This window comes from Episyrphus balteatus, chromosome 4, assembly GCF_945859705.1.
Source record: "Episyrphus balteatus chromosome 4, idEpiBalt1.1, whole genome shotgun sequence".
NCBI lineage: Eukaryota > Metazoa > Arthropoda > Insecta > Diptera > Syrphidae > Episyrphus > Episyrphus balteatus.
In genome coordinates this window covers 3179006-3194421 of record NC_079137.1, presented here as the reverse complement: position 1 = coordinate 3194421, position 15416 = coordinate 3179006, and the positions used below count along the sequence as shown (strand labels likewise).

Below are 15416 nucleotides of genomic sequence, written 5' to 3'. Positions count from 1 at the left end.
TGTAACTTAAGGTAGAACTTTTTTTTTTGTTATTATGTAGGTACCTAGATTTAAACACAAGCCACATGATTCTCTAAAGTTTAACATGCAAAAATAAAATACACAATGGTTATAAATTTTAACGTTGCTTCTGATTCTATGTTTTTGAACTATGTATATAGTTAACTTTTTCCTAGTCTAGATTATCAACAGGGTGTTTCTATTTAATGGGGATTTGTTGATAAACATTCGTACAGTACAGATAGAAAAAGTATTCGCAACACACATTTAACGCATTGGAACTTAGGAACATGTTCCGTATGGATCCGTGACTTGAGGACATGTGTCTTGGGAACATACGTCTTGGGAACATGTGTCTTAAGGAACATTGTGTTTTGCTGACATAGGTTTTGGTAACGCGTGTCCTAGGTACATTTGTCTTGGCAACATGTGTCTTGGGGAAACTTGTCTTGAAGACATGTGTGTTTGGGACAAGTTTCTGGGGGACATGTGGCTTGGAGAATTATATCTTCTACCTTGGAAACATGTATCTTGGAGACATTCATTGGTCTTGGGAACATGAGTCTTGGAGGTTTGAGTCTCGGGAACATAATTCTTTGAGACATGTGTCTTTGGAACATGTTTCTCATATTTTCCAAATTCTTACAAATTCCACACAATCTTTTACATAAATCTAAAACACCTTGCCAAAAAAAAAAAAAAAAAACTAAACTCACCTGTGCATTTTGGGATAAATGATGATGCGGTGGGATATACCAAAACACCCTTTTTTTTGTCTATTACAAACACACACATTATTACTACGCACACGAGTTTAAGAGCTTAGAACGTTATTTTTCGCCTGTAGGCTTATGGCTAAGGGGTTCATAACACACAAAAAATAACGGTATTCGTAATCCTTGTTTATTGTCATTCGTGTCACGCACGAAGGGTGGGCTAATCCAGCTCGGGTAGCTTGTTTTTGGTTTCGTTTGTTTATTTATTTTTTTTTTTTTTTGTATTTTTGTTGTTGCTTTTGCTGTTCCCAATAGCTTTTGAAGTATTTGGATTTTTTTTTTCAAAGCACCCATAAGGACTAATACGAGAGAGAAAAAGAAGGATATATAACTTGTCAGTCAAAATGTCACTTGATGTCTTTTGACAAAAAAAAAAAAATAAAGGGGGAAAAAGTTCTAATTTTTCACTTCACTATCACTATTGAGGGTGATGGGTGGGTGGTTTTTGTATTTCTTTTTTTTTTGTATGTGTCTGTTTGTGTGTAGTTATCTTTTCTGTTATTTCACTTTGTTCCGGTCTTCTAGTTTGGTTACGTTCAATTGCTTTTGTGAGAAACTTCTCAAGATCCCCCCCAAAAAAAATAACTATAAGCTAAGCCAACTTGTAAATGGTAATTTCCATATGCGTAATCAAACATGTAAGCCCATAGACCCTTGTGATATTATTCTATCTTACGTATTGCTGTGTGTGTGTTATGATAAATTCACCCCAGACAATGTGTCCCGGCGTTTTTTCTTCTATCGTTCGGTATAAAGGTAATTGCAAAGAAAGTTGGCAGTTGTCACGGAACGGGCATGAAATTGCGAATTATAAATATTTGACACCTTTACGAGTTATATTTGAATGAGTCTTGGTGTGTGTGTGAAGGTTACTTTGGAGGGTTTATGGTGTACAAATAGGGGAAAAAAAGATAAAGTTACGGAATTAAATTGCACTGCGGGTTTTTCGTTTTGCTAATAAAAGTTGATTTTCTTTTTAGAGACAAACAGGTTGATTGACAAGCATGAAAATTTCATTTAGCATATTTTAAGGGTTGGTAGATTATGACTTGAGTCCTTTTTCAAGAGACTACAAAATTTCTACTTTTATTTTTTTTTGCTTGTGAGAATATTTTCATTTTGACGGTGTATCGTCTATTTTTGGGGGTTTATTTTAACGCAGGTTTTTAAATTTCGAAAAGCAGTTTAGCTAGACAATTTAATTTTTGGTCTACGAGACGCAGTCCAGGCAAAAAAGATTTTTTAATTTACCAGAAGATCCTAGGCTCAGTAATCTTTTTTAAGAGAAAAGGCAAAACTATTTCGCATTTTCGTTACTTGCTCCGGTGAACGACATTTGGCAGCCTCTGGTAGTATTCTGCTGCTTCTGGCGGATTCCGCATTAAATTAAGCGGATTTCTTCATGTTTGTTTTTTTTTTTGATAAGATGACTTCCGTCTTAAATTAAGCGGAAAAATCTTAATTTCTAGAATGCGCATATTTAAAAGAAATCCGCTAAATTTAAGCGGAAAATCATCTCATTTTTATGTGGAGACATTTTAATAAAAAAAAAAAAAAACTAGCAGCAACTGGGGATCAATCTAACAACTGTTGGATCTCTGGGCGAGTGCTTTACCATCAGCATATCTCATTGCTCGAAAAAAGTATGATAAACTGCAACTAAGCTGAAGTCTGAAGATATATTAAAAAATTTATTTTTTTTTGTTTTTTTAAGATGAAAATTCATATATTGCAATGAATAAAGTGCACCCTAAATTTTACAGAATTTAATAGGATTCCACTTATTTTATGCGGAAATCGTATAGTTTTAAGGCACTTTATTTTAAGGTGCCCTTTTTTTCTCTATGCACATTAGGGTGTGTCACTTTTGTATGGCCGAAAAAAAGTACTCTAATTTTGCTATGTAATAGTGGTCAAAAGCTTTATTAGGGTCCAAGGTTTAATAATTAGTAGAGTAACTAAAGCAAATTATTAGGGAACCCGGCCGAACAGCTCTGATTTCGACGATTTTTTTTTTTTCAAACGTAGGTAATTAAAAATACTTTAAAGTCTATATATTAAAAATTGCCGGTGTTGCCATATTGTTTTTTAAAATTAAAATTAATTTTTTTTTAACAAAACCATTTTTTTGCTTAAATTTCATAAAACAAATGATAGCAAAAGATTCTCTAGGTAATTTAAGGAAAATATATAAAAGGCAGTAAGGGACAATCTTCCATCGTTTAAGCGATAAATGCAATTTTCTAACATTCTGACCTCAAACACAAAAAAAATATTTTGAAAACAACGGCAACACCTACAATATTTTAAAATACATTTTTAAAAAGCCAGAAGCTCATTCATATCTCTTAATTTTAAATCCACTAAATTTAATCAAGACTTTTTGAAAAAATGGTCCTCAAACTAAGAATTAAAAAAAAAAATGTTATTAGAAAAATTTAAAATGACTTTTTTCCAAACTTTTTCTAATAAAATATGAATTTATTTAAAAAAAATTTTTGGCCGTGAATATTATCATTTGAATTTCGAAGCAAAAAAAAATGAAAAATCACTTCAATTTCAATGGTTTTTTTTTATTAAAACTGAATGTTTGCATTGAAATAATTAATTTTCTCAAAGACTGTGGTAAATAGGAACTTTTAATTTTTGCTATTTAACTTTCAACAGTAAGGGTTATTAAATGAATAAAAAATAATTTTATGTTTAAGTGTTGAACTTTAACAAAAAAAAATAAGTTACATTTTTTTTCAAAACTTTTATTAAAAAAAGTTCGTCGAAAATGAAATACCTACTTTTTATTTTTTTTCATAAACCGTAATACATATTGTTATTCCTTTTATAATTTGAAATCATAATAAATGCGGCCAAAAAAATTTGAAAATAAATGCATTTTACATTACGACCAAGTTCGACCAAGTTTAAAAAACGACATTTTAAAATTTTTTCAATATTTTTTTTTTTCAAAAATCTGAGTTCAATTACCATTCTTTCAAAAGCCGTTCATTCAATGAACTTAATTTTAATTTTACATATATGAATAAGCTTCTAGCTTTTAAAAAATGTATATTTGAATATTGTAGGTGTTGCCGTTGTGTTCAAATATTTTTTTTTGTGTTTGAAGTCAATTAATAAGAACTATGGAAGATTGTCCCTCACTCCCATACATTTTTTTTCCTTGAATTTCCTAGACAATCTTTAAGCATCAATTAATTTATGAAATCTAAGAAAAAATTTTGAAAAAAATTTGTTTTTGTTCACAAAAATCTTCAATTAAATTTAAAAAATCAAAACGGCAACACCGGCAATTTTTAATCTATAGACTTTAAAGTATTTTGAATTACCGACGTTTGAAAAAAAAGATCATCAAAATCTAAGCTGTTCGGCCGGGTTCCCTAATATTGCCAATTTTTGAGCTTTAGTTACTCCACTAATGTAAAAAAAAAATCATAATATCGTTTTTTTTTGGCTCGCTCAAATCTGTTGAAGTTGTTAGGAAAAAAACTCAAAAAATTAAATTGACTGAAGGACCGCTAAAACAATGGCTGTTGTTTAAATGAAGTATAAAATTCTCTATTAGTTCATTTTATACATATATCATAAATATTCAATTCAATTAAAAATCTGATATTCAATCGGTATAAAAACTTATATAATTCATATAGCTTCGAAACATTGCCTCATATCTATCGAGCTATAAATTTTTGAATTACAAATATTCACATTTAAATTTTTATGATCCATCCAAGCGTTGATAACATGTGGATAACCAATATATACCTATTCGCCCCCATTATTTCAACCCTCTCATAACAATTCTCAAAACATAAATTAAAATGTATTCAAGCAAAAAACTTAATAAAAATAAAATAAAATGTGTGTAAAAGTGGAAAAATAAATAAATAATCCAATTTACGGGCTCATCTCATCACCAGAAAAAAAAAACAAAAACAAAATAAAATAAATCTTCTCTATATTTAAAAAAAAAACAACAACAAAAAACACAATGAAACAAGGAGAATAAATGAACATTCCAAAGCCACCTCTCTTATTCAAACATCCGCGCACCATCCACTACGAACCCAACGACTATACGACTACTATACGCATTTATGAAACATTAATTTTAATCTACCATGACCAAATTTAATATTCAGACAATTTGACTATTAAAATGTTCATTTTTGACGGCAACACCAACAAATGGTGGGATTAATTGAAAACACAGAGAAAACGAAAATAAAACTAAAAATACAAAAACCATTCAGATCCAACACACCACCACACTACTGCTTTGAAAAACTTCCAACACTCAAAAATGAAAAGGGTAAAGTTATGGTTATCCCCAGATTCCCACTCTCTCGAAAATGCATTCCTTAAAAAATATGATTAATTTATGGAATAGAAAATGTAAGTTGTCACCAACAACCTAAAAATGAGGACACCGAAAGTAAAAACAAATTAGTAATGGTGCACAGTGAGCCTGAACAAGTTCAAGGTTGACCTAAAATGACGACAAAAACTAAAGATGAGGCTTTGTTCCTGAAGGCCTCAGCAATAATAATCCGTTTTTCCCAAAATCGGATTAGCTTCCTTTTTTGAGATACCCCCCGTAAACGTGTTTTTTTCGAGAAAAATTCATATCAACGCAAGGCTCGAGTACGATAACTAAGGCGCCGACAATTTAAAACGGTTTTTAGTAGAGGTATTCAATACAATCATTTTTTGTTTTGGGAGGGAGGGTCTATGTCCCCCCCTTTAGGCGGGAGGGGCAATTTTCTAAAAAATCAAATAAAAAATTATTAAAAAACAATGGCAACACTAACAGTTATGAATGATACCTTTTTCAAAAGCTAGAATTGTACACTTAACTATAGTTTTTAAACCAAGTTATTTTAAACAGTTGTTTTCGAAATAATCGATTTCAAAGTCAACAATTGTGAAAAAGAAGTTTAAAAAAATACATTGAATACTATTTTTGTCAAGACTTTGGGTTTCATTACGGGATAAATTGATAAAGTAAACTACCTCAATAAATTCCTTATCAAATACTGAAAACCACATGTTTCTATGCCTTCTAGTTTTTGAGAAAATTGAAAAATAGGGAAACTACTTTCTACCTCTACTAAAAACCGTTTTCAATTCTCGGCGCCTAAGTTATCGTACTAGAGCCTTGCCCTGATATGAATTTTTTTCGATAAAAACACGTTTACGGGAGGTATCTCGAAAAAGGAAGCTAATCCGATTTTGGGAAAAACGGATTATTATTGCTGAGGCCTTCAGGAACAAAGCCTCATCTTTAGTTTTTGTCGTCATTTTAGGTCAACCTTAAACTTGTTCAGGCTCACTGTGGGTGTCTGATTATAGTTTTAAGTTGTTCGGGACCGGGATCGGGACTCTGGGGATAGACAACCGACAAAAAATATAAGAAAAAAAAAAAAAAACGATAACACATTTGAAAGACACCAACACGATGGATGAATGTTTGGAGCGTGAGGGATCTAAAGGATTTTCTCTGATGGCATTTTAAAGATGAGTTTTACGATCGTGACAATTTGGCTTCCTGTGTTTGAAGCAAGGATTAACGCACACATCGCATGGATGTGAAGAGGAAATGCCTTTTAATGTGTCCATCAGTGCGGAGCAGAAGCAGCGAAACTGTGGGGGAATGGAATTTAGAGTTATGGAATTGATTTAATAGTCTGTGACACATTTAGCAGCGATTTATAAATTATACACCAACATGTGCGGTAGTATTGAAACGTTTTTAATGGAATGACAGCTGTTCTGAAATATTGGAGGAAGTATTTTTTGAAAATGATCATAATTTTGAACAATTTTTCAGCTTTAAGTACCTACCTACAGAGAATTTGTAGTGCGTTGTAGTGAAACACAAAATCTTCGTAGGTATAGTGGAGTAACTAAAGCTCAAAAATGGCAATATTAGGGAACCCAGCTTAGATTTTGATGATCTTTTTTTTTAAACGTAGGTAATTAAAAATACTTTAAAGGCTATAGATTATAGATTTTTGTGAACAAAAAAAATTGTTTTTCAAAAATGTATCTTAAATTTAATAAATTAATTGATGCCAAAAGATTTTCAAGGAAATTCAAGGAAAAAAAATATATGGGAGTGAGGGACAAGCTTCCATCGTTCAAGCGATAGATGCAATTCTCTTATTAATTGACTTTAAACAAAAAAAAATTTAACACAACGGCAACACCTACAATATTTAAATATACATTTTTAAAAAGCTAGAAGCTTAGTCATATTTGTTAAATTAAAATTAAGTTAATTGAATGAAGGGCTTTTGAAAGAATGGTAATTGAACTCAGATTTTTGAAAAAAAAAAAAATTATTGACAAAATTTTAACGTGTCGTTTTAAAAATTTTTTTTCGTATTATAAAATGTATTTATTTTCAAATATTTTTGGCCAAATTTATTATGATTTGAAATTATAAAAGGAAATGTCAAAATGTATTACGGTTTATGAAAAAAATTAAAAAGTATTTCATTTTCGAAGAAATTTTTTTTAATAGAAGTTTAAAAAAAAAATTTAACTTGTTTTTTTTTTTTAAAGTTCAACATTTAAATATAAAGTTATTTTTTATGCATTCAATACCTACCCTTATTCATGAAAGTTATATAGCAAAAGTTCTTATTTGCCAAAGTCTTTGAGAAATTCAATCATTTCAATGCAAAAATTCAGTTTTTATCAAGAAAATTCGATGAAATTGAAGTAATTTTTATATTTTTTTTTTTCAAAACTGTAACATTTATTACCTTTTCCTCTTCGGAATTCAACTGATAATATTTATGGCCAAAAAATAAATTCATATTTTACTACGAAAAAGTAAAAAAAAACCATTTAAAATTTTTTAAAAACGTTTTTTTCCAAAATTTTGAGTTTAGCACTATTCTTTCAAAAACTCTTGATTAAATTTAGTGAATTTAAATTTTACAGATAGAAATAAGATTCTGACTTTTTAAAAACGTGTCTGTAAATATTGTAGGTGTTGCCGTTGTGTTCAAAATATTTTTTTTTGTGTCAGTTCGTTAGAAAATTGCATTTATCGCTTAAACGATGGAAGATTGGAAAATAATTTTTGGATTTTTAAAATAATTTTGAAAATTTTTTTTTGAAAAATCAAATTTTCGAAAACGGGACATTGAATTTTTTTGAAATTTTGTTTTTAGATGTTGAAAAATGGCTTTAAAACTTTTTTTCCAAAAAATTATTTATAAAAAATTAGTTTTTTAAAAAACGGCTCCAACGATTTTAAAAATTTTTCTTTGTAAAAATGCATCTTGGTTTCAGATTTTATTTTATTTAAAAAAAAAAAAAAACGAATTTTATTTTTTTTCCAAATTTCTATATAAAAAGTCTTAAAAATTTAAGCTACTTTAACTATAAGAGCAAGTTCGTGCGACCCAGTCGTGCATTTTATTTTTAATACAAGAATATTAAATTTTAATCATATTACATTAAAAACCTAAATGAAAGCAGTTGCCATTTTAATAAAAAAAAGTCTAGTCTGTCCATGGTTTGAGGGTTACCCTAACCTGAAAAAGTATAGGTACATAAAAACATTTTGTTAAAAAAAATGCATTTGGTAACCCCTTCTTTTGATGGATTTTTTTTTTTTTTTAATTTGTAAATTTGTACTAATTTGAAGGTGCTTTGTGTTTTTTCGAAGTTAAATGTATGAATTGCTGAAAAATAATTTATCAGCAATAAGATTTCATTTCACAGAGGTTCTTATAGGCTTTTGAATATAATTGGTTTTATTCAATCGAACCCTTTCTTTATAAATAAAAACTAACTTTTTTCATACAACTTGTTTCTGATTCAATCAATAATATTTTAATAGTTTCAGTCCCAATATTTTCTAAAGAACTCTTTAAGTTATTCTATTTTTAAAAGGTCACAACCAATGTCTTTAGTGGTAAATTTATCAATACTTTTCTTACACATACCAAATTTTCCATCAAGATTACTTAACCAACAACGACAGAAAACACACACAACAACAACGAAAAGAAAAAAAAAAAATCAGAAAATAATCTCATGGATTTATAGGCACATTGCTGCATTTATATCTCATAAGCCATATTACAAGTACTTACGACAACAAAATATCGCATCTAACATATATACGACACATTAAAAGATATCCAAGTTCTCTTCTTTTTTTTGTCTGAAGCTAATATCTCGTTTAAGCTTTAATAAAATTTACTAGATAGTTGTATTTATCCCTGTGTACTGTGTGCTATGACCGAAATTCCCATAGGAAACCAACCAGGAGAGAGGAAAACACAACACAGTCTGTATACTGAAGGACCTTATTTTTGTTTTGGTTTTCCTTAAAAACGATATAGCTAAAACACAAACACAGTCCAGTCATGCACCATTATTTTGCCATTTTTTTGTATCTTCCTTTACCTATCTCCCCACCATCAGGAATATGTATTTTTTTATACTTAAAAAGTATATAGTCGACCAGGGTTGTTTTGTAATCCTTTTTCATTCGGAAACAGAGATCCAGGATAAGAAAGGAGGAAAAAAAAATAAAAATCTTACCTTCACGTTCTTCCACATAGGAAATCCGTGAAAAACTTCATGATCAATACTTTAACACACATTATACTTAGCTTAAAGGTGGCTATACTGGGGATATGGTTATAAATCGTTTATGCCCGTCGGCATGGTAGTGGACTGTTATCTCTATAACAAATCTCCAATGTAACTATACACCGTATGGTTTGCTTCAAAACTGGAGAAAGTGATTTGTCGAAACAAACAACAAAATAATATAAAAAAATAGCTCAAGAAAAATCATAAAAAATGTCCTTGGAGGTCCTTATTTTCTCAGGTTTCTTGATCCAATTGCTGGAAAGAGGATTTTTTTAAATCTAACAGGGAACTTTTAAAATGGGGACTTCCTCCATTTTGCCTCTGCTATTTCTTGGCAGATTTCTATGATTTTTTTTTTAAGTACATAGGTACTCAGAGTTACCATGTTCTGGACTTGATTAAAATTACCCTCAAAGAGTCTAAACAGTGGATATAACTTATCCATCCATGCAGTGGTGTAAAATGGGGGGTTGATAAGAGTAATACTTTGCTATTTATTCGAAGGGTAGGGTTTTGTTGGTGTTCAAATTCTTCATGCGTATGATCATGTGCCTTATCCAGCAGCAGTGTGAAATTAAAGATAACAATGTCACGGTCAATAATGTTCATGGCCCATATTATTTATGATGCGCACATAGGCTTACTTTTTTTAAGTGTGTGAAAGAAAGTATGAGTGTCCCAAGGGTATAGGCAAAAATAAAAGCCCAAAAAAAAAGAATGAAGAATATTCTTATTTTGTGTACGCCCTTAAGGAATTGTGCTTTCTTTTAGTTATGGGTTTAAGATTATGAATGGAGATATACCTGACAACTGGGTTTAAGATGTGAGTTGAGAAAAAAAAAACAATATTTTTGTGTTAAGATTTTTTTAAATCTGATTACATAAAGTAATGTTTTGAGAAAACTAAAAAAACAGTTTAGCTTCCGGATATGCAATCAACATATTTTTATTTGTGAAACATAAAGTATGGAATTAAATTGTTTTTTTGGTCTATTTTATAGTGTGTAAAATATTTAAATATTCTTGCCTAAAGGGTTGATATTCAAATCCAGGTTATGTGTTTTAAAAATTAAATAATTTTAGTTTTTTATCTTTAAATTAATATTTTTATTTATGGAGAAGATTAGAATTGAAATTTAATTCAAAAATAATTTTTGTTTAAAGTGGTTTTTAGAAAAATGTTTGTGTTGTTTTTATTTTTTTTTTTTTTTTTGTTCCCAGTTTGTTGGGTATTTTTAAAAACTCTTTTTTTTCGTTATTATGAAAAAGGGATGTTTTTGGCTGAAAAGAAAAAAAAAAACACTTTTTGAATTATTGAAAGACGACCGAAATTTGTCGTATAGGATTCCTAAAAGAGAATTGTAGAGCTTATAGTTTCTTAAGAATTTTAGTTACATAAGCAATTTTTCAAAGGACCCTTTCGCAGGCAGATAACTTGGAAGCAAGGTCTTGAAATAAGTTTTGGTTTGCAGATATGAGTTCACAGTGAACAGGCTTATGCATTTTGTACTTAAGTACGTCTGTATTTTGTAATCTTTGTTTAAAAATGATTAATTTTTATTATTATAATTTTTTTTTTATTTTATTATGTTTATTATAAAATAATTCTTTGAAGTGATGAAAATGATTTTTTAATGTGAATTTTTTTTTGCAGGTTGGCCGAAATTTTCTTTAATTTTGTTTTTTTCGTACGGTAAGTGACGTTTGTATTTAGTTTATTTATACTTTTAAATTAATATTTTAAATTAAAATCATTTAATACACCCTTCTTATCAATCCAAGTAGATCATTTTTATTTATTTTAAAAACCAGTTCGATGAATAATAGTTCAGGGCGTTTATGTTATTGTATATAAAAGTTTGTAGCACCCCCAAACCCTGGTTTCTTGCTATTGCGAAAAACTCTTTTTGGCAGTTTTGGAATTTTTTTGTTTTAATCTCATTTTCCGTTAGTTGTTTAAAAATTGTTTGAGATATTAAAGGCAGTAAATTTCCTATATTTGTTATTTTGTTCCTTAATATTAAAAATTGGTTATCTGTAAAGTTGGTTTATATTTATTTTATTATGTATGCTCAAGCATAGATTTTATGGGCTCAATCTAAAAGTAAAACATTTTTTCACAGTTTTTTAGAGTTCGGAGACCGTTTTAAGCTACATTTTGTGTTTAAAAATTTTTTTTTTATACACAGTTTTATTGTTCCATTTCAAAAAGAACAGTAAAAAATCTGAAATTGACCGAAAAATGGCTGAGTAAAAAATCGTTGAAATCTCAAAACGATGAAAAAACGGTTTTTTGACGATAACTTGAAATTTTGAGGGTCTAGGAAAAATTTCAAGTGCCGAAATATGTATGATGTATTCAGTTATACCTACAACCGTTGCTAGGTCATTTCCAAAGTAATTGACATGATTTTTATTTTGTAACACAGTGTAATTTTACGTGATAACGTCATAAGAAAGCAGGATGTGCGCTTTAAAAATGCGACAAAAATCACATTTTTTTTTTAATTTCAAAGTTTTAATGGGACACCCTTTCATTTTGTTCTTCCTGCCTTAAATAATAATTGGGTAAAATTTATTCCAGGTTAAACAAGTTCCAGGGGTCACTACCACAATTCAAAATTTTGAAAAAAAAAACAGCAAATTTTGGGTTTTTTTCTCAAAAAATTTTAAAATTTGTAATCAGAATTAAATACGTTGTATTAAATCTTTAGCAGTTTTGAAAGAAATTTTGAGAAAAATGACGTTTAATTTTGAATATTTTTGAATTTAACATTTTTTTTTTGTTATTCTTTAGAATAGCTAACTTTAGTGATCTTTCTTAATTGAAAAATTCAATGTTTTTATCTGATTACTTATCAGCCTAAAAAAACGAAAAAAAAAATTACCTTACATAGGTACCTATTTCAAATGAGAAAAACAATTTAAATATCGTGGGGCGCCATCTACCGCCAAATTAAAAACCTACAAAAATAAGGGGATTTTGTTTTAATTATTTTGAAATAGTTTTTTCACTTTTGAATATGATTCTGCCAAAATCCTTAAATAACAAACGCCCTTATAAATACCCTGGCTGCAAGAAAATTTTTAAATAAAGGACTTTGCGTGTCAATTTTTTTTTTTAATTTTTGTCGAAAAATAAAACTGAACTTAATAGATTCTTTAACGTGATGTCTATACTTCAGCTTCTCACTGGCTTTTTGGAAATATGTAGATATAGGTCCTAATGGGAAACCGACGAAGTTACGAATACCAGAGTTACGGGCGACAGAGTTACGAGCGTCAAAGTTACGAGAAACCGAAGTTACGAAAAACTAGAGTTACGAATTCTAAACTTATGTTAAGCTATGACATGTGATTTTTGGGTTGGCAACAATTGCGAGGAACGACATGGAATTATGGAAATACAAACAAGAGATAAACATTTTTCTCATTGGTCAGAACTAAATGAGTAAAGCGAAAATGGGTGTTATTTAATCTTGTAAAATTTTGATTGGATAGGTATAGATATACAATATATGGTTTTGTTTTTGTGAGAAGATCGCAAAAACGTTGAAATAAAAAAAAAAAACATGAGTATACTTATGTAAGTTTGGGGGACATAATTGAATTTAACTTCTTATTTGTCCAACTAATTAATATAATTATTCATAGCGTATTTTGTAATACCCACTTTGTTATTATTTATATTATAATAATAACCAAACCACCCCTTTTTTTACAGACGTTATTTTGGTGTGGTGAACTGTTGTTGCAATTGTTTCCAACCCAAAAATCACATGTCATAGCTTAACATAACTTTAGAATTCGTAACTCTAGTTTTTCGTAACTTCGGTATCGCGTAACTTTGACGGCCGTAACTCTGTCGCGCGTAACTCTGTTATTCGTAACTCCGTTACCATTTCGGTCCTAATAGATAAATATCGACCTTTAATTCAATTTATTTCTTCAAACATATGTTTTTTATTAACGCCCACTGTTGATTTGTCTAGCATTTTTGTTTGAGTTGAAAATGTCATGGAAAAAAAAAGACTTCAACCACATTTAAGGTCCTATAGATGATATCAAGCAGACTTTTATTTTTATGGTCAAAGTTCAGTCTGCATTAAATTAAAGCAAAAACAAGTCTACCATAAGAAGAATTCTTAACAACTATCTTAAAGATTAGACACCGGTATTCAAAGCCCCAAAAATTACTCTTAGCTGGCACCCATTAAAGAGGACAAACAATTAAATACCTGAACTTTAACATTTACACTATATAGCCATTAGAATTTACTTAAGGTTGTCTTCTGTGCATCTTGTCTTCTGTCAAAAACACATTTCTTCTAATATTTGTCTTACTGATTAAATTTACTTTCATTAACCCCCCCCCACAACAGCGTCAACGACCATCATGATGGCGTATATCCACCTACATACCACCATTCCTTCCGTAATTAATTCATTGCCAGTATTTCCAGAATCTTCCACCCACGTGCAGACATAAAATTCATTAGGTATAATCAAACACACGCTGAAATAAAACAACAACAAAAAAAAAAAAAAAATCAGAATTTACACACTGCGTGCCACAGTATCACACCAGTCTTCAGTAAGGCTTTGTAATTATTTGCGCCATATTTAAGTGTTAGGATCCCAAAGGCGCAATTTCCGGAAACGAAAATCTTTTCCGCTTTCTATTTAGTAGCTAAACATATTTTCAAAAAAAAAAAACGAACAGAATCCATGTTCATTAATATATGTATTTATTTGGTTCGCTTTCGCTTCTATAGAGATGTCTTGCAGCTGTCACTCTTGCTTTCTTCCTGCCAGCTTATAATATCAAATTTGATGAATAAAAATGATGGTTTCGCAAACGCAAACCAAAGAAACTCCTACAACTCCCACTACGGCATCATAAATATTATACAGAGGGATTTTACTCTCTTCAATAGGAACCAAATAACGTCAAAAGGATGAAAGGTACATTCACTCCGGGTCTCTCTCACTTCACTATATTTCTGATGATTCCTGGATTCTGGTTGTGGGCTTCATTCTGGCTGTTGCTTATTTTAATTTCATAAAAGTTATATGAAATTTTTATGAGTTTCATCAATCGCTCCACCTGCTTTCTATAAATCAAGAAAAAAATAGCAACATGAAAAATTTGATAGAGTCGATTCGATTGCAAATAATACAAAAAAAAAATATAAACAACCCCACTTACCATTAAAACCACACAAAAATTGTATGGATTGTGAGGGGGTATAAGAGGTACCGAGATATAGGTAGTTCACATTTGTATTTCCTATAAAACTTTTTTGTGTTTCATATAGGCCATGTCCCGTTCTTTATGATGCTGGGAACAGAGTCGGATTTGTCATCATATCATTACGGAGCACAGTGTGGCCAATCACGAATCTAGCTGGACAAAATTAATAACTCGCGTTAAATCGACTTTTTTTGTAAACAGTTTTAAACAAATGAATGTGAATAGATAAAATTCTATAAAAAAGAAAGATTTTTTAAAAAGAAATCTATAATTTCTGCAAAAAGTGGGTCAAAATAGTGATGAAGAAAATGCATTTTTATAGTATTTGAACCTGTGTTTCCATAAACATATTCTATGATTGGATATACTTAATTATTTTAAAAAACGCTTGAAAAATCTCAATAAATAAAAATTCTATTGCTATTTACGAAAAAAGAGAGGCAGAATAGCTAATTAGTTTTTATTAAGAAATAGAACTTTTACACACGTTTTTGACAGGTGACATACATGATTTATTTTCTCAATATCATGCTTTAAATTAAAATTTTAGCAATGATTTTAATTAAATATGTTTCACAATTATACAAAATGGCATCACCTTTAAAAATATCTGCAGATAATTTAAAAAAGTTACTCCTTTTTGTGCAATGCAAACTTGAAACATAAGGGCCTATTAAAAACAGCTGTGTTTATATTACCTTCGATGTTTTTCAAGCTAATAATTCTCTAAATTTCTTCGTGACCCTATTTCT

General features: G+C 29.7%; 1 long non-coding RNA gene across 1 annotated transcript in view; it reads left to right on the top strand.

Annotated features, from left to right (window-relative positions):
* Positions 1–11175, top strand: part of LOC129920075 (uncharacterized) — a 162712-nt gene extending 151537 nt beyond the window's left edge. The window contains exon 3 of the long non-coding RNA XR_008773183.1: positions 11065–11175. This is a non-coding gene — a long non-coding RNA (uncharacterized LOC129920075). The remainder of the gene's footprint in view (positions 1–11064) is intronic.
* The last annotated feature ends 4241 nt before the right edge of the window (positions 11176–15416 follow it).